At 40.1% G+C, this 21,025-nt stretch overlaps 1 protein-coding gene across 1 annotated transcript in view; it reads right to left on the bottom strand.

Annotated features, from left to right (window-relative positions):
• The window catches only part of SGCD (sarcoglycan delta), a 543,119-nt gene that overhangs the window by 512,257 nt on the left and 9,837 nt on the right, over positions 1-21,025 (bottom strand). The window lies entirely within an intron of this gene.

Genomic DNA, 21,025 nt, shown 5'->3' with positions numbered 1-21,025 from the left:
GCATAAAAAGGCATAGTACCGGAATAGATTCAGTCTTGATCCTACAAAATCACACAGAATCAGAAAAGGTCATAGTATATCAAGGCTGGATGTTTTATTAAGCCATGACTAGCCAAATATGCCCATTTAACATATAAGGAAGGTAAAGGTCAGAGGGTGATTCATTACCTGTGCCATATGTCAACCAGTGAAGCAAGAAAATCTTAGTAAACACAAGTAAGGTCTTAACCCTGTGGCTGATGCTAAGATGAGATAAGGGGCCAGTACATCACTTCTTCATCTTGAAATAGTTGGCTTCTAAGATGCCAAACTTGCCTGCTGTCCCTCGTGGCTAGATCTGCTAGATCCACTCAAGCTCCCAACTTCCAACACGAGAGCATCCTGGGACTCAGCCCTGAGCCTCCTTTCTATGTACACTTGTTCACCAGCTCCGTGGCTTAAGACCTATTATATCACTGACAACTCTGAGGATGTGTCTTCAGGCCCAGATACTGCTCTGAGCTCCAGACTCCCCTACCAACTGACTATTCAGAAACTCTACTTGGAATTCTAACAGATATACCAGACATCATCTGCGCAAACTGAAGTCACAATTCTATCACCACCAACACGCTTCTGAAGACAAGGAAGACCCGCACCCCTCCTGGTTTATGAGTTCTCAGTCAATGGCAACATCACTCACCCTGCTGATCAGCCCCAAACTCTCCCAGTCAACCTTGACCCCTTTCTCTCATACACACCCCAGGTCTTCCAGAACATAGGCCAATTTCAGCGGCTCTATCTTCAGAATAAATGCAGCAGCTAACTGCTCTTGCCACCTGCTTTGTATGGCCACCCTGGTCCAGGGCATCATTATGGGTCGACACAGCTGCACAGTAGGTGTGCTCAAGCCATGGCTGTCACTCTCAAATGGACCGTTGAGAAACACAGTGACAGTCCCCTGCTCAAAACCTTCCACCCCACTCAGAGCCAAAGTCACCACGAAGTCGTCACTGTTACCGCTCCTCTTGTGTCACTTACTCCTCTCCAGCCAGGCTGGCCTCAGGGCTGTTCCTCTGACACGCCTCCAACCTGACTTGGTCCTCACCATTCCCTTTCCCCAGAATGCTCTTCTTTCCTCTATTTCCTACCTTTGTTTCAATGTTACCTTTTCAGTGAGGCCCTTTGCAATCACCCTATTTAAAAGTATAAACACTAACCACATCTCCTCATTCCCCCTTCACTGTTTAAAATTCACTGAAGACTTTTGATATCCTACACGCTCTACTGTTACCCACCTTCTCCCATAAGACGTAAGTTCCCTACAGGCAAGGAATGCCATCTCTAGAATCCTACCCCATGCCCAGCACTCCTCCCCGCACAGCCCAGCACAAAGATGCGGCTCAGTATCCAATTTTGAGCAAACGAATGAAGGAGGAAGGTCAAGTAAACCTTCTCAAGGCCACTTAGATGGCAAGTGGCTGAACCAGATGTGAACCAAAAGCATTCTGTCCCCAGTGATCCTGACATCCTATAACTACGTGAGTGCCTTCCAGGGCTCGTGTTAGACATGGTTTTGGGATAGGCTGGCATGTGACACAAAACATGCATATTATGGATATTTGTGGATTAAACAAGTGAAATATCCAAAATGATTTCCAAAATGAAACACCTGAAGAGAGGATGCTGCGTAGACTGGGACGGTGCTGCTCACCTCCTCATCCAGCAGCTCCACTGCCCCTTTCTCTGTGTCCTTCTCAGCCTTCCTTGCCTATTCCTCCCTGCCTTTATTTCTTGTCCTTCCCTCAAATCTAAGTCTCTGCCTTACTTGAGGGAACATGAGAACCAGGGACCCAAGATTAGACAAAGAAAAGGGAAGACATGTGTTCAGGGAAAAGGCATGGGGCAGGAATCAAAGGATTTTGGGTCTAATTTCTCATCACCTCATGCCTTTAAGGTGATCCCGCCACCTCCCTGGGAATCTGTTGCTCCCTGGGCAAAACTACATGCCCTCCAAAGATTTTCCAGCTCTAAAAAATGCTCACTTTCCTTTTTAATTAATAAAAAGGCTCCCCTATTCTGAGAAGTTTAAAATTGGTTAAGAAACAGGGTGCAATGTTTAAGAAGAAGGCTTTGGGGTTCTCAGAGAACTCACATCCTGGTTCCATCAGAATGAAATCCTGGCTCAGAAACTTAGCCTCTTGAAGGATCAAATTTTTACATACAAGTGAGACGACAGGAATTCCTTATTCCTTTAGAATGTTATGAAAATGAAAGGAGGTAACAGAGATAAATCATTCATTATGTCATGACATAAGTACTCAGTAAAGGTCTGCTACTCTTAGTATTTTATCTATATGGTTGCAGACTTACATTGTGTACAACATTTCATGATTTTATCTACTTGCATCTCACATCCACCAGAATCTGAGTCTTTCCCATCTTTCATCACATGAAATTACTTTTGTGGCCCTTGATGTGACTTTGGGCAACTTTCTCTGGACCATCTCCAGGCTCAGATGAATAGCATTACCCCAACTGCCCCCACACCCCAGGGCAGACGGCAGAACTTCGTAATATGAGAAACCCAAGTTTTCTGGTTCACTTCTTGTCCTCTTGCTGATGCCTGGCAATTTGAAGATGATTGTGGCCCTAGTATTATAGCAAGCTGATAATCGTCAAGCCACAGTCTACAATTATTCCTGCATTCCAAAGCCAAGAAACCCAACTTTGAAAGCAAACAATGCTATAATTCAGCACAATGATATATGGCGTTATTAAAGAAATTGTGCTGACTGCTTTGAGAATTCAAGTCTCCAGTCTATTCAAATGCATCTTTCTTTCTTCCTGATATTAAACTATGCTCAGGTAGTAACAACATAAAAATATGTCATCTACCTTTCAGGTTTCATTATACCACAACCTCATAAAAAGTTATGGTGCTTCAGGGAAAAGTTACTTACACTCCATTCTAAGTCACTGAAGGACTTGCCTGGAAGCGCATTACTAACAAACGTTTATTGAGGACGTAACATGTACCATTGTTTTTGTCAAAGACTAGACATAAGATAGGGGATATAAGACTTTATTCCTACCCTCATGGAGTTTTCATTCCAGCACTTTCGTCTTTTGCAATTGCCTAACATCTGTCCAGATACTGGGATACACAGAAAACACCTACAAAGTTGTTGATTCTCCCATATGCTGATATAGGTGTGCTGATAGAAGGAGCCTAATTTCTGCTTCATAGAGCGAATCCGATAATTCTTGGTTTTCTTGGGAGAGAAGCTCCCTTCTTCAGCTTGTTCCCCACAGCTCACCCAATACACACCTCCTCTGAGTTGATCCTGGTAAAATTACCTCCTTCAGCAAAGAAACAGGAAGTATTCACCAAATACACAAATCCACAATTCGTTAACAAGATGCTACGTGGATGGTACTGTACAGAGAGCACTGCACTCAGGCAACACAGCTTCAGAAATTTGCTTTTTTGTTTTTGAAATCTTTGGAAACTGTGATGGAATGAATGCTGCTATATGGCAAACTAAACAGAAAGCATATATATCAGGCATATTGTCAAAGGGAATAATGTCAAAATAGAACAACATGCATCTTAAATCACCAGTGTCTGCATGGTTAGGGCGCTAATCACAGAGGCGGGCAGCATTTCTGCCCATCGGGCAGCCTTGAACGCTTCAGGGAACATGTCATTTTTCAAAAGGTATCAATTAGTGGCTGTACCAGTGGCAGAGTGTGAAACACGCCTAATGGTTTGGCTTGTGTTAAAAATGATTCCTGTAAGCATAGAGCACATGTAGGCATCGATCCACACATGTACCCAGATGTGGTCCCGAGAAAGGCAGGTGACCAGAGAGGGCAGGGCCAGGGACAGTAGGAGGGCGACAGGAGACTTAAATCTTTAAAGTGAATCTCGATTAAAATTCCAGAGCAGAAGGGTACCAGGGGAAGGGATGAACTATCTATCTCACTGCACCAGCAGGGTTCAGTCTAGGAAAGCCAACGCTGTAAGGACTTAAATCTTTCAAAGAGAACTGTGATAATACAAACACCACGAAGGTACCCAAGCCTGCACCTCACACACCTACACACGGCATTCGTGCTGCCAGCCGTGCGCCGCCAAACGTCTGTGACTTCCATTGCTGTGTGAGGAAGTTGAGGTGTGGAGATATCAAGTGATTTGCCTGAAATCACGCAACTTGAAGTTGATAGGATTCAAACCTGGCACTTGGGGGTGTTCCCCCAGCAGGCAGACAATCACCACCGATTCTTTCCTAGATTCTGTGTCTGGTGAAACCTAGTTCAGACACTTGGAAATGCCACATTTTGAACCCCAAAGGAAGAGTCCAGTCTCCTAAAGAATGTAACTGCCCAGCCCCGTCTCTACTGAGGACAGTGCAAGCCCACAGATGGGAGAGGGCACGCTTCTTCCAAAGTCATACCAGAGGTCACACCACACGTTGGGACACTTGCTCCCTCAACAGCAGGGATAGGGGACCAAATCGATTTGTGAAATATGAACTACGTTTTCTACGAGTTGGCATTTGCTGCAGCAATGCCATGCATACACAGTGTAATATACCTAGGAGGTCTAGGTGCTTCCCTGTAACTCCCGTCACCCTGCCTCTGTCTACGTATTAAAGACCTTGCCTGCTATCCACCCGTAGTCTGGATACCCAACAATAAAGCTGCTGGGGTGTGGCGAAAGAAAATCCATGCCACTGGATTTTTAAGGCGTATATAAGGTGACTTTTATTTACCTCATCTCCTGCCAGTACATTAGCATCTTATTTCCTTACCTGGTCAGCCTTTTAATTTGAACAATGAAATCAAAAGGCACCTAGAAGAAAAGTCACTAAACATTATAGTGGAATTTTAGGGAATTTCTTAGCACCAGGAGTAACCGCTGATCTGTATTCTTCTTTGCTGGTTAATGAAATATTTATCTCAAACTTTGTAAAGTGGGTTAGACACCGACAATTTGTAGGTAATAAAAGCAGTGGCTCACAAGATGTGCTTTTAATAGTTAAGTGTTCAAGAACAAATGATGCCCGCCCTCGCCCCTCTCCAGAGGCACATGCCCGCTAGCCCTCCAAGTCTGATGTCTGCTACTTCAGGTATCTAGAAATACAGGTCCACCCTTTGCTTCAGGAAATTGGCCTTCGTTGCCAAAGAAGCTGTCTTTGTTCCCAGCCTAAAAGCAAGCATACATAGAAGTTTTCTAAATACATCTGCTCTTTGCATGACTCATGTGTTGATTCACAGCTACCCACTAGCTTCCACAAATGCCTGTGGACCAACATCCTACATAAATACTAACAAAATTCCCAGCAGCAGCCGGCTACCCAGCCTGGCCTCAAATCCAGACAGTGGGTGTTCTGTGCTGCCTTCATCCCAGACAATCGCTGAGTTCACCACACGCTCCTTATCTGTTAGCCTGGAGATACAACTGGACCACAGGCCTAGATGGACGAGAGATTAAATGACCAGAGGCTATTTTAAGTGGCAACTTTCCGTATTTCTCTAGATACTAACCCAGTAAAGAAATCATTAGAAAGCATCACCTCAACCCCAGAACACCAGCCTCTGACTCTTGGTCACACACATGAGTTAGATTTACTGTATTAATCCACTGTGAACACAAAGGATGGATGTTCAGTAACCCTGTAATAGGAAGCCAGAAACAAGGACATAGTTTTGCCTTGATACCATCAAGTTAAAAGGCAATACACTGGTTAGAAGCTTGCTTCTTGGCTCAGCCACCCACTATCTGTATCTTTGGACATGTTATTCAACCTCTCAGTGCTTCATCTGCAAGACAGAAATCATAATACCCGCCTCAAAGGGTTCTTTGTGAGGAGCAATTTTAACACAATAATGCTATGTCTGAATTAACACAAAGTATGTAATTAATTCACGGGATTATGGATTTTCTTACCTATTAAGCTGGCAGACTAACACCTTGACTATGATCTCTTACAAGAACTCTAGGAGAGTAAAAACTAGTAATATGTGTGACAGTACATTTATGTCTTGCCCACCAGATCAAGTCGTTCAGAGCGTGAACTCCGTGTGTGTGTTGTTGATTTCTCTGAGGTACAGAGTAAGAAGGCAACACAGAGCCAGCATAGATGCATCTGTACCTGGACATAAATTAATCATTTATGACACTCTTTGCTGATGGATTTCCAAACAAAGCTACACCATTTCCTTGCTACCTCTGTGATGGCCAAAAGCAAAGGTTATGGTCTAAAGAATGACTGAGTCTCCCACTATGCTGATGTGTTGAGTAAACCCAAATAATCTGAGGGTAAGAGGGGTGGAATTATGGCCCAACATGCAAGCTATTAATTAAAGTTCAGTTGATTTCCATCATTACTGGTGACCAACAGAAGCATCTCAGAGCTACCATTTATAAGCTTCTATGCACCAGCACTGTGCTAAGCTTGTATTTGCTCATGAAATGCTCCCAGCAAACTAATGAGGTGATGTTATCAGGAATCCCGTATTAGATATGGAAAAGGTAATGGCTCAGAGTATTAAAATAACTTACACAACATCACAGAGTGTTGACCGGAACCTATGAGAGTCTGAGTCTGGGGTCTCAGCCCTCAACTACTGTTCTGCTCTCCCCTGCTGAGCTGTGAGCTCATCTTTGTGATAAAAACTGTAAATCTGGTTCCCTAGTTTGTTATTCATATTCTTGCACTGCTTACATAATTTCACAGGGGTAATCTTTTCATTTTGTAAGAGCAAAGAGTTCATATTCCTAATATATAAAGATCATCTAAAGATAGGAAGGGAAAACATCAATAATTGTCTAGAAAAATAGGCAGGGGGCAGCAATACGAAATTTATAAAAAATGCAAATAGCCTATGAATTCATCAACACTCATAAAAATGCAAATTATGGATGGGAAAACCAGAACATCAATGAGGGCAATGGCTACAAAGAATAAAACACCGCAGATACAGTTAAGTCTATGCATTTACAGTGATACTACAGAAGAAGAAAAAGAACCCTACTGGCCACCTTTGGAAGATAACAGAGAACCAAATCAGTATTTTTAAAATGGTCAGGAGAGAAAATCGAGCTTTTGTCCTGCTTTCCTTGTGACCTACTGACCTATAACCAAATACTGATGAGAAAAGTTTCCATTTGTAGAAATTTTTCACCAAAAATAAGAACAAAAAAAATAAAATTTGAATACGGACATTTTGTAATCCCCAATGAAAAATGAGCTATCAGTAATAATCATCAATGGCTGCTGCTATCACCAAGGAACGGGGTTTCACAGACCTCCTGATGGAAGCACACAGCCTCACTCAGGAAGTCATCTAGCCAAAGCCACACAGCCTGAATTCAATCTGCTAGCTTAGAGGAAATGTGAGAGACGGAGAAATCTGCTACATACATCACACGGATGCAATCAATAACACCCCGACTGTGGGACTGTCTGCAGCACAAACAACCCTACTGTATTCAACAAGGTGAGTGCAAGGGAGGAAAAAAAGGGGGGGGGGGACTGATGGGGAAACTATGGATTAAGAGAGATTTATGAGACATAAAAGCCAATCTAAAGGATGGAACTTATTTGTATCCTGATTCACAAACAAGATGAAAGAAAAATGGAATCAGCAATTTAAAGTGACTAGATATTTGACAGAGTTCTTGTAAGAGATCATAGTCAAGGTGTTAGTCTGCCCGCTTAATAGGTAAGAAAATAATTATTAGTATTTTTAGGGTAATAATGGCACTGTTATATTTATAAAAAAGATGTCACCTTCTAGAAGTGAACACTGAAATATATACAGATGAACACAAAGGAAAGAACTGGACGGGGCCATAGGGATCGGCTAATTAAACTGCATTATTTTGCAGATGAGAGGAGAGAGGCTTGTGGCACAGAAGCGGTCAGGGCCAGGTGGATGTCAAGAACCCAGGTCTCTGACGCCCAGTTTCTATCTTTCGTGACCAAGCCACACCATGTGGCATCTTAACAATGACTTTCATGATCCTGGTAAAACTACCAACTTGCATTATAACTATTATCACAAAACTGGTAAGAATACGTGGGACACAGGAGTTGTCGCTTGACAGAAGCTCAGGTGGGAAGGAGTTTATTTTTATATAGACTTTATTGCAGCAGTTTTACACTGACAGCAAAATGAGCAAAAGGCACAGGCCGTTCCCATGTATGTCCTGCCCCTACACAGGGACAGCCACCGCCCGCCATCACCATCCTGCACCAGAGTGGTCCACTTGTCACAAGTGATGGCTCTATCCTGACACATCAGAATCACCCCAAGTCCACAGTTTCCCCAAGGGCTCCCTCTTGCTGTTGTACATTTTACGGGTTTTGACAAATGTACCCACTATAATAGTATCATACAGAATGGCTTCTTGCCCTAAAACTCTTCTGTGCTCCATCTAGTCATCCTTCCCTCCCCACAACCCCTGGCAGCCACTCATCTTTTTACTTTTTCCATAACTTTTTTCCCAGAATGTCAGTCATATGGTTGGAATCCTACAGTATGTAGCCTTTTACAATTGGCTTCTTTCACTTAGTAATATGCATTTAAGTTTCTTTCATGTCTTCTTATGGCTTGATAGCATGTTTCTTTTCAGTGCTAAGACTACATTGTCTAGATGTACCTTATTTTATTCATCCAGTCATCTACTGAAGGGTATATCTTGGCTGCTTCCAAGTTATGGCAGTTATGAATAAATCTGCTCTAAACACCCATGTGCAAGTGTTTGTGCCAACTTCAGTATTCAGCTCCTTTGAGTAGATACCACTGAGGAGCATGACTGTGGAAACGTGAGGTAAAAAGTGTGTGTTTACTGAGAAACTGCCAAGCTGTCTTCAAGTGGGTTTAATTTAAAACGTCAGCACCTAGAGTGAAAATCATACAGAACCAATGTTATCCTAAAAATCTCTTAGGCAGCACCTTGAGGTTGACATTAGAGATTTTCAAAAACCACTAAGCTCTCAGTTCTGTGAGGGCAGGAGTATTTTAGTAGGTTTACTCTCTTCCCAGTAGTGTTCCCAGTACCTACAACGGTGATGGTACACAGTAGGTTTTCATTACTTGTTTGTTAAACGAAGAGATAAATCCAAAGAAAAAACTCTTTCTGTAACAGAGCAGGACCCTGTGGGGCCTTCCAGGGTCAGACTCCTCCCTCATATCCTCTGAGTAGCTCCTCCCTGAAGCACCCAGATAATAGTATCTCATGCATATTTCCTGAGTTTTTCAGATGCTAAAAACCACCACCAGAGGGAAGAAATTAACTACTTGATGATCGTGAGCACATGGCCTCAGACCATATGGTGCCTGGGGGTTCAAAGCACTGACCACCCTGTTCCCTCAACATCAACCCATCAGAGAATTGTGCACGAGCTGTGCCCCCCACCCCTCACCTAGTCATTAAATATGCTTTGCTGAAGCCCCTCAGGGAGTTCAGGGTTTTCTTGGGCATGAGCCACCCCATCCTCCTCACTCCGCCCTGCAGTAAACCTTTCTCTGCTCCAAACTCTGATATTTCAGTTTGTTTGGCCTCATGGTGCAGCAGGAACAAGAGTTTGCCTTTGGTTACATTTCCTTCAGTTTTGTAACAGACAGTTTGTTTGGTTGAACAAGTAAAGATTCATGTTAATGGCCTTGTAGTGTGAAAAATAAGTAATTTTAAACAGCAGATTATCACACAGTTAGACCCAAGCCTTCACCCTATAAGAGGTGTGAAAAGCTGGGACAGACAGAGAAAGAAGAAGCCTCCAGCCTTTCCTCATACTGTGGGGCATGCGCTCATTGCATGGAACGGGGGACAGAATCCTCCACGCTATTTAACTAGTCCTCCCTTCATCTGCCATGTATGTGCAGTTGAATTCACGTAAATTAAGTGCACATAAGCTGAGGTTCCAATATAATTGCAAAACCACTGCACTGGAAATAAACTGTCATTGAAATCACGTTAGAAACCAGAATGATTAAATTAGATTTAGAAACATATTTAGCCCATCAGGAGACAGATTACAGAAAGTTTATAAAACAACACCGACACACATCACAGGCCCGCAAAGTACCTGGCTAGGAAAAGCAACAGCCTCCTAACTAGACAGGAGAGGAAAGCTGTCCTCTAACTTCAAAAAAGTGACTATGGAGTCCTTTACAACAAATTCCTGCTCTTCAAATTAAGCAAGTCACATACTCATTTGGCCTCAGCTTCCCACGCTATACTACCCAGCCATAAAAAAAGAAAAAAATAATGCCATTTGCAGCACCATGGATGGACCTGGAGATCCTCATTCTAAGTGAAGTAAGTCAGACAGAGAAAAAAAAATACCATATGGTATCACTCATACGGGGAATGTAAAAAAAAAAAAAAAAAATTTAAAAAAAGGACACAAATGAACTTATCTACAAAACAGACAGTGACTCACAGCCATAGTAAACAAACTTATTGTTACCAGGGGGAGAGTGGGGAGGGATAAACTGGGAGTTTGGGATTTGGAGATACTGAATAAAATATAAAATAAACAAGTTTCTTCTGTAGAGCACAGGGAACTATATTCAATATCGTGTAGTAACCTGTAATGAAAAATATGAAAACAAATATACATATGTATGACTAAAACATTATGCTGTACGCCAGAAACTGACACACTGTAAACTGACTGTACTTCAATTAAAATAAAATAAAGTAAGTAAAATAGTACTTATGGCTGTTGAGAGGAGGAAGGCTATGACAGGTCTACCACCTTGGTATTCAATTTTCTAAACAAACACGCAGAAAAGCCCGTAATAAGAATTCCTGAAGTCTAAGAGTGAAGCTCAGGGAAAGACAGATGTGCAGACTCTAATTCCAAAACCACATCCTTCCCACCACAGCACGAGCTAAGCTACTATTTAATATTTATTAAGATTCCACAGAGCCCTATGAATTACATAAATGTGCCTTACATGGCTGGCTTTTATTTGTCCCTCCCCCTTCCTCCCAAGCAAATGTGAACCTAAATTAGCCACTTCTCATAAAGCTCTCTGAAAACACTGAAGTCTAAAGAAATGCCCGATGATTTTTCTCAGCCATCTGGCGCCAAGTGATGCTCACAAACCGACACAAACTCTTTGGTAAAAATCCAAAAATGTCTGTTTTCATTTTACCTCTCACAGGCTGGAAGTTCTAAGCTGAGAAATTTCTAAGGGAAGAAAATGTTTTATTAAAAAGGAAAACAAATGAGTCCACCCTTGAACTTGTTCATAGTCCCGCAGGAAGGCATAAAGGAATTCCCACCTCTAACATCTAGTTCAAATCAATCAACTGAAGGTAAAATTACATACACCTGTCCATGCACGCGCGCGCGCGCACACACACACACTGTAAAGGATAAACTGCTTCTTTTCTAAGTCCTTTCACATGAATAGCAACACACCATCTTGCTAAGAAACTAGCAAAATTGCCACCAGAAGGCGTACCGACAATGCCTCTCACATGAAGGAGAGCTCACCATCTACTACCAGCCACTGACCCCTCCCAGGCCAGACCATTAAAACCAGTTCTCCACTTGCCTGATTGTAACAGACTTCCAACTAGTCTTCAAACGATTCATCTCTGGCTGACCCCAATCGGTTCCCTACCTTACAGCATGCATGAGCTTCTAAATATAAACCATGGCCACTCCTCGGCCTAAACTCCGCTAAGACTCCCCACAGCTCTTGGGAGAAAGTCCCAAATCCTTACCATGGTTTAGACAATCTGAGATCTGACACCAGTTTCACCAGTCTCACCTTGCATCATCCACTGGCCACCCTTCTATTATTGTGAAGTGCCACGTTCCTTCAGGCCTCAGGGTCTTAGGCATATTGGAAACACAAAGTACAGCCTTTACCTCACAAGCCCTCAAAAAGACGTATGAAAATGGATCTGGCAATGATTTGTGGATGACTTAGAGTCTTCTGTCTTTTCTCGTTCATGAGGAGGTTGGGTCCATTGATCCAGGAATGTTCCAGGGGTAATAATTTCTTTCCTTCCTTTAATAGTGGAAATCTATTCTCTTTGCTGGAATTGTATTTTTGAGTTAAGGTTTTCTTATTTAAACGTTCTCTCTCTCACTGCCCTGCCCCCATCCACCCCAAATCTCAGCCTCTTCACAACATATTTACCCTCACCATGGAGACAAGCTGGCAACCTGGATGCTAAACTCACTTCCCAAGCAGAGTTGGAACCAACTGAGCCCCTCTCCTCAAGTGGTTCAGAAGCACACTAATCTTTCAGTGATTTTATGACAAGCTCCAGCTTCTGAAAATGACTGGATATTACTCTAAAAATAAAACATTACAGATAATTACTCCTCAGAATGGAACAGATCATGGTATTAATTTGAAAAGTTATCTTGGCTATGAAGGAAAGTACTTCTTCGAAAAAAAAAAAAAATTGCCAAAGTACATGAAAAAGCTCATTTCTGAGAGGAAACCGGAGAACAGGAAACTGCTTCATGCCTTCTGAAATTCATTATGCTGATGCCAATAACCAACTCCAGGGTTTACGGTCTCCCAGAGCCTGGGAAGAGTTACCCAAAGAGTGATGTAAGCAGAGGAAGGAAAGAACATTATAGGTGAGTGAAAAGTATTTATTTAAATTTTTGTTGGAAATGATAGTTGGGATTTTTTTGGATAGGAACTCAGTACAAGTAAGTGAAGTAGAAATGCGGCCATTATAATTGCAAGGGAAGAAATAAAATAAAGCCTTATAGAAGTCAGTGAAGAGAAAAAAAATGTTCAGGAACAGTAATAATAAAATTGAAGTCCCATTCATACGTATTGACTCACTTTTTTGTTCTTAACTAGCGTATCAGGAAGGTTCTATTGTAATCTCCACTTTGCAGGTCGGGAAAGCAAGCAGCGTGCCCCAAAGCAGCAACTCTGGGATTTGAATCACAGTGGTTTGGCTTCAGAGTCCAAACTCATAATCATGTCAAGGAACTGCTTCTCACATTTTAAAGTCAGACACACAGGAATATGTTAAATATTACACTTTGCCCCTGATTCCCCAAAGCACAGGTGAGTTAGCAGCACCAGGTAGTGCAGGAACCGACACCCACAATGCTGCACGAACGAGGAAAACTCAGTCTTAGAGAACTTCTGAACTGCATCAGATGACGCAGGATCTGTGTTTCTAATCCACAGGTGTCCTCACAAGCCCTGGCTCCTCATTTGGAGGGCTTTTGAAACACATGTCACCATGTTGACTGTGAGTCAGACAGAGGGTGATAAATGATTTAGCAGAGTAACTATGGGCCCTTTGGGATCAGAGAGGGATAACCTCCCCCTTTGTTATCAGAGAGGGAAGGGCTTCCAAGAGATCTGAGGCTGAAGAATATACAGCTAAATGAAAGCACAAGAGAGGAAGAGATTCAACATCTTTCTAGGCAGAAAGAAAAAAAAAACTGCACGTAGGAGAGCCTACAAGAGAGACTGCTATGTTTTCAAGAAACTTACAATGGAATACTACTCAGCCAAAATAATGCCATTTGCAACAACATGGATGGACATGGAGATTGTCATATGAAGTGAAGTAAGTTAGACAAAAAAACACCATACAATATCACTTATATGTAGATGACACAAATAAACTTATTTGCAAAACACTCTCACAGACACAGAAAACAATCTACAGGTTAGCAGGGGGAAGAGAAGATGGAGGGATAAATTGGGAGCTCGGGATTTGCAGATACTAACTACTGTATATAAAATAGATAAACAAGGTTCTACAGCATAGTATAGGGAACTATATAATCAATGGATTGTAATATCCTATAATAAAAAATATGAAAAGGAATATATATATATATGTATAACTGAAACACTATGCTGTGCACCAGAAATTAAAACAGCACTGTAAACCCACTATACTTCAATAAAAAATAAAATTAAAACGAAGTCCCTTATGGATAGATGAGTTATACATTTTTAGGATGGAATGTTATAATTTATTTTGCACAATGAAAAAAATTAATTGGGGATGAGACCACACAGAGCTGTGTAAGCTACATGAAAGAGTTAAACAGATAAACCTATTTTTAGAATTAAGAGGAGAGCGAGACCTCTGGCCGGCTTGGCTCCCCCCGCCTCCCCTCTGCCACTCCACTTCCTTGCTGTCCCAACCCTCCCACAGAGAAACCAGAGAAGAACCTAACAAAACTGAATGACTGACGTCTGCACTGGGGCTGAAAGAAAGAAGATGAAACCAACAAGATAAGATGTGAAGGGAGAAGAGGGAAGCATGTGTCCAAAAGAAAGAGTTTCACTTCGTAACAGGCAAGCAGCTAAAGGGTGACTCTGGGCGATGAGACCACGCAGTGGCATGCTGAAGCCAGCTAGCAAGAGCCACGTGTTAAATTCTCAGGAGCTTTGGGAGCTGCTTGTTACATCACTAGGACTGTGAAATCAGACATGTTGGGAATACTTGCTCTCTGAACATCAGTAAATGCCATGGAACAAGGCTCTTCTTTTTGGAGAGCTGGTTGACCAGAACACTGCTGCTTACACTCACCGAGGATCTGGTGGTGCTACTGCTGCTGTTGGAGGGAAACTAGTAGAATAATACAGAGGAGCCGTTTTTGAAACTTTCCATTTCTCTATGTCCTCTTTAAGCATTGGGAAGGGTAACACAAAACCTACATAATAAGTTGTGGTGCCTTTTAATGGCTCTGTGTTGGTTTGTCTCACTCACAGTGTGGCTAAATACTGAGCATGCTTAACCTCTCACATCCATGAGTTCCTATTCCTGTTTGCAGATACAAAGCTCTACTGAATAAAAGCAATACATTTGCTTAGAAAAGGCAATAATACTTAGTAGAAACTTCATCTATAGATCTTAAAACTGCCAAAGATCATAGCCAGGACCTCAATATTCTTAAAGTAAAGAAAATTAGGAGTCTTATAAGGATCCTCCAAATAAATAAGAGAATGTATTATAAAGGTAATTCCATACAGAATATGAAAAACAAACACCCAGTAATTTTCACTATTAATGCTTGCTACATGTATAAGACATCCAATCTCATAAAAAAAACTCAACCTGGTGGCAATATTATCTCCATGTTACAGTTGAGAAAATTGTATAATTATTAAGAGACAAGAGTCCCCAGCCACTGGCTCCATAGCAAAAGCTGTTAAAACCTATTTATAAGTGCCTGACAGACATTTTAATGTCATTACATAACGCTGTGGAATGCAAAGAGCCAAAAGGAGTTATGGCACACTTTTGAAAATTCACTTTATTAAAATCAAACATCAGTACTGCTTCTAGAAGGCATGCATCTTGGTATATTACTTGTCAATAACAAGCAGTGCCCAGGATCAGAATGGATTAGTTTTCTTATTGCAACAGAAACTCTCTTAAGTGGCCTACAATACACCAACTTACCAATTAGACAACGCTCTTCATACTTTGTGTAAGATACATGACTTGTTCCCACGTCCCATGAAGCTACTGGCCTGCTTTCTGACATCTCACTCATTTCTAGCCCACTCAGTTCACTAGTACACATACCAAGAGGCAATTAGGTTTGTTCCCAAACCTATTTGTCTCAGTTACTCTTGCTTCCAAAATATTATAAACACTATGTCAATCAATAAAATGTGTATGGGAAAAAACCTTGAATTGCTGTTTCCATAGAGAGTCAGCTGAAAAACAATGGTGCAAATTCAACAATAAAATGGCAGAAAATATTAACTTGCACAAAAGACACATCCATTAAGTGAGACAGGGGTTGAGAACGGGGATGACAGAGACAAAGGTTAACTACCTGTGGTTGACTTGAGGGTACGTGGAAGACAGAGAGCTTCATGGAAAAGGAGGTAATTGGCTTGCTTTGAAGAATGACTAGCATTTTACAAAGTGGAAATTACACAAATTTAAGTTAATATGAACAAATAGGGACCAATGGCAGAGTCTCATTTAGAAGTATTTTTTACAGAGAACTGTTGAATTGGAACAGAATAATAAAGGGAGAACTGACAGTCTTGGCTGCTAATTATACAGAAGTTTCAACCTGAAACCTGAATGGGCTGCTTGAGGTTCCATGAGCCCATTTCAATTTATGAAAAAACGTGTTGTGATTTGCATTTTTCCCTTAAGGAGAAGGGCCTACAGCTTCTGATCCGAAATGAGATTTAGAAGCAGAGGCCATAAGTCTAATTCCAAGGTAAACTGATGGGCTAATGAGGTAGCTACTGCCTGTTTCCTAGAATGATACGTATTATGTTAGTTGCAAATGCCAATTTTATTTGCTTTTAAGTATTCATAACAGACATCAGAAGTAATGAGCGGTGACTTGGGAAAGAAGAAAAACAATTCTGGGCAGAAAAATGAAGTAGAGTCAAGATATATCTCTTTTTGAAAATCTTTTAATTGTACATAGGCCAACAAGAACCAAGATCTCTTTATACGAAGATTTAACATCAAGGGAAAGAAATACATTCTGTAAGCAAAAAGAAAAAAGAAAAAAGCATAAGCAAGAGGATATGTATTTTCCAAAAATTACTACTAATTTAAATCTTTCACCTTTAATATATTGGATACACTAAAATACACATCACCAAAGAGTGACCATTTAAAGAAAAATGTCAAAATATTGTGTTTTCATACACTGAGCGTCACTAAAGGGAGGATTAACTTTACAGACACATCAGGGGGTAAGAAAGAGCAGCAGTTGTATCTGTCTCTGAGAAGAGATCTATGTGATACATGTGCCCCTTCTAATACGCTCCAGAATTGTTCTTCTAGTAGTCGGCTTCGGTGCGGTGGACAGTTAAATACAGATCATTAGGCAGCGCATGTTTAATTACATGCCAGTATTTCTCAAAGATTAAAAATGTCTGCAGTTCAATTATCTCCACAAAGCAGGTTCCATTTTCTACTCTTTCAGTTGGGAACAAGAGTCACAAAATATACCGTTTTAGATTAAAATCTGTTTGATAGTACTGCAGGGAGCTAAATTCAAAGAGGGGAAAAATCCACCTGTCTCCCACCTCAGGGAAGATACAGGCTACAGCTTTTTACCCTTCTACATTCATGCGGATTCTATACAGCATGACCCGGTCAGCCTTTCTCTCCATCACTACTTTTATACAATCTCAACTTCACACAGCTAGCCTTCCGAATCCAAGCCACGAAAAAATGGCTAACCTTTCATTTAAATGATCTCAACTCCGCTTTTGAGGTCCCATCCCTACACATAAGCAGAACATCTTCAGATATTTGGGTCAATGTAGGTAATTACCAGCACAACAACATTCTGACGAAATCCTGTATCATCTTTTGCAAGGAGAGATCATTCCTCAAGAAGAGAAGGAAACGTGACAGTGTTTAAGTTCTGATTTTAAGGTAGAAGACCCAGAAAAACAATTTAAAATATATACGTGGAGCTCGGAATAATTTAGTTGATTACACATACTGCAAGTATTTTCCTTCATGTTTTTGCAATGAACCTGACCATGAAAAACAAATTTACGTCTGTCGTCTGTATCATTATGAGCTGAGCTCATCTGGTGCAGAAAACCTACAGTTTAACTGCTTGATTTAAATTTGGCTAGTAGAATACATACTGAAACATTACTCTTTTAATTACGTTAATTTATAACTGCAAAGCTAAATTTACAAAGGCAATAACATTAATTATTTACTTGCCCATTAAAGTTGAATATATATTACAAAGCTAATTGGTTTCATAAGTCTGCCAAAAAAATTAAAAACAAGTTTGTTCACTGATTTATATGAGAAAGGTACATATATTCTCAGCAGGATCCTTGCTTTTTATTGGATTACATGAAAATATGTGTAAAACTTTCTTCTTCTATGCAATACTCCACATAGCTTCTTTCTTCTGGGTTAAAAAGCATTTGAAAGGAGGAAGGAAAAAACAGTCAGCTAACATTTACTCAATGCTTATTCTGTATAATACTGTACACACATTATCTTATTTAATCTTAGAACTGAATAAAACACGAACCAGCATTATCTCCTTTTTAAAAATCAGGAAACCAGTGTTTAGAAAGATTTAAAAACTGCCAAGGCATGGAGCTAAACAATCAAATTCAGGACTTGCTCTGGAAAGATCCAAGAACTTACCATTTAGGCCAACAGGCACTTAAAAAAAATGTTCACTGTCACTAATTGTCAGAGAAACACAAATCAAAACTACAATGAGGTGTCACCTCACATCAGTCAGAATGGCCATCATTCTAAAGTCCACAAATGATACCGCTGGAGAGGGTGTGGAGAAAAGGAAACCCTCCTACACTGCTGGTGGGAATGTAGTTTGGTGCAGTCATTGTGGAAAACAGAATGGAGATTCCTCAAAAACTAAAAATAGACTTACAATATGATCCAGCAATCCCACTCCTGGGCATATATCCAGAGGGAACTCGAAAAGATACATGCACCCCAATGTTCACAGCAGCACTACTTACAATAGTCAAGACACAGAAACAACCTAAATGTCCATAGATGACTGGATAAAGAAGATGAGGTATATTTATACAATGGAATACTACCAGCCACAAAAAAGAATGAAATAATGCCATTTACATCATCATGGATGGACCTGGAGATCGTCATTCTAAGTGAAGTAAGCCAGAGAGAGAAAGAAAAATACCACATATCCCTCATACTTTCAATCTTAAAAAAAAAAAAAAAAAAAAGACACAATTGAGAATATTTATAAAACAGGAACAGACTCACAGACATAGAAAATAAACTTTTGGTTACCAAAGGGTAAAAGGGGTGGGAAGGGATAAATCGGGAGTTTGAGATTTGCACATACTAACTACTGTATATAAAAGAGATAAAACAACAAGTTCATACGGTGTAGCACAGGGAAATATATTCAGTATCTTGTAGTAACCTATAATCAAAAAGACTATGAAAACAAATACATGTGTAACTGAAACATTATGCCATACACCAGAAATTGACACACTGTAACTGACTATATTTCAATACAAATTTTTTAAAAAGATCTTACCATTTATGTCTTACTAAATACCTGTTGTTCACAGCAGACTGGACACTTGATGACTCAATGTGATTCCCTAAGGAGAATACTTGCGTCAGTATTAAAATCAAATTATTGAATGAAAAATTTACTCGTAACTCCATTTGGATATTCACATAAAAAAATAACCACAGAACACAATCAAAGGCACAGAAGTCACAGATGAGTGTGTAGCCCAGTGACCTAGAATCAGAATAAGGAGAAAGTCTAGAAAATACACTTGAGCCTTATCTCTGAAGTGGGATTCAATATTAGGCAGGTTCCTCTTAGACTGAACAAAGGGGCTTACAAATTAAAGCTTACAATATCCCTATTACTACCCTATTGGGCATTATTGCGAAGATCAGATGGAAATTGGGATAAAAAAAGCTATGGAAATTATCAAGCCTTATGCAAATCCAAGCTAGTACAATTAATCTAAGACTGTTTTGCACCTAAAAATTCCCATGGAATTTACTCTGAGTTTATGTAGACTACAATTGAGCTGTATTCTCATGTAACATAAAGGCTTATAAACTTACTCTGTATTTGAGAAATTTTAACTAGTATCTTGTCCAGAGAAAAACTCCATTGATATGTGACCTAACGAGGGACAATTAGCAAACAGTTTTTAATTAATACTCCATAAAATATTATGAAAGAAAAATGCCTTCAGAAGGGCTTAGGTCACTGTATTCATTTAATATTTTAAGCAAGCTTTTTATACACACACAAAAAATCAAAATATTAAGCATGTATTTATGCATGCACATTTTAAATAATACAACTAAATCGCTGATGGTTATAGAGCAATTAGAGCCATATTAATATGTAATGAAAGGCAAATCTGTGCATTTCCTAAGAGAGATTTCAATTATACTTTGAATTTCTCTGAGCCTACTGGGAGGTAAAACAATATTCCACCTAGCTGACTCCCTGAAACATCTCCAGATGTGGCCTGATGATTCTCAAGATTTTCTATAGTAGTTTCAAACCTAATATTTCATCATAAATTACCTTCTAAGATTGCTGTGGAATACTTCATGTATCATTCATTACGATGTAGTTTTGCTGAGGGCTGGGGTCGAAACACATTACACTAGGTTTAAATTACACTTTGGTTCTTTTTTATTCAACACTTAAGCAAATCACGTTATTTGTGAAAAGATAGAGGCTAATTCTAAATAGAGGGAAGAGACCATGTGTATTTTTATACCTCTTCCATCATTAAAAGGGAAACATTTAATTTTTTTTTTTTTACTGTGTTAAAACTAAGACATAAAGGCACAAATCAATGCATGCAGTATTTACTTAGGGCCTGCTAAGTATTAAAAAGATAGTCAAGATACTGAATGTAGTTCCCTGCACTATACTGTATTCAGTATCTTGTAGAAACATACAAAGAAAAAGAATACAAAATGAATATATGTATATATATGATGGAAACATTATGCTATACACCAGAAACTGACACAACATTGTAAACTGACTATACTACAATAAAAAAAATTTAGAGTATATTCAAATTATGAGACTGGAGGAAACAGTTCTTTGTAATGTCAAAGTAACTTACCACCACCGACAGCAGAATAATACTATTTCAGCATCAGAACTGGTCATGACCTCCTATAGGCCAATCTTTCATTTTCATTTATGAAGTCTGGGGTGGAAGGAGAGGCTTACACACCACTTTTTAGCCAACTCTGCTAATTATTCTGACATCTTGGGGAACTGGGTTTGCAACAGCACTAAGACCTTGAGATAGATGGAGAAGTAGCTAAAATTTACCAAATCTAGAAAATCCAAGCCAATGAATTAATCTTTTCTCCTGATTACTGTTAGGAATTGCACACAAACCTTAAAGCAAATTAAAGCAATAGGTTGGGGCTTTGGGTGAACTAATAAAGCACACTTTGCTTGTTAAAACAGGTTGAACATTGCTGGAAAAATACCATTTAATCCAACATGGTTTTGCCTTTTTTGAACTATAA

Source organism: Camelus bactrianus, chromosome 3, assembly GCF_048773025.1.
Source record: "Camelus bactrianus isolate YW-2024 breed Bactrian camel chromosome 3, ASM4877302v1, whole genome shotgun sequence".
NCBI classification, from domain to species: Eukaryota; Metazoa; Chordata; class Mammalia; order Artiodactyla; family Camelidae; genus Camelus; species Camelus bactrianus.
This window is presented reverse-complemented; position numbering and strand designations above follow the sequence as displayed.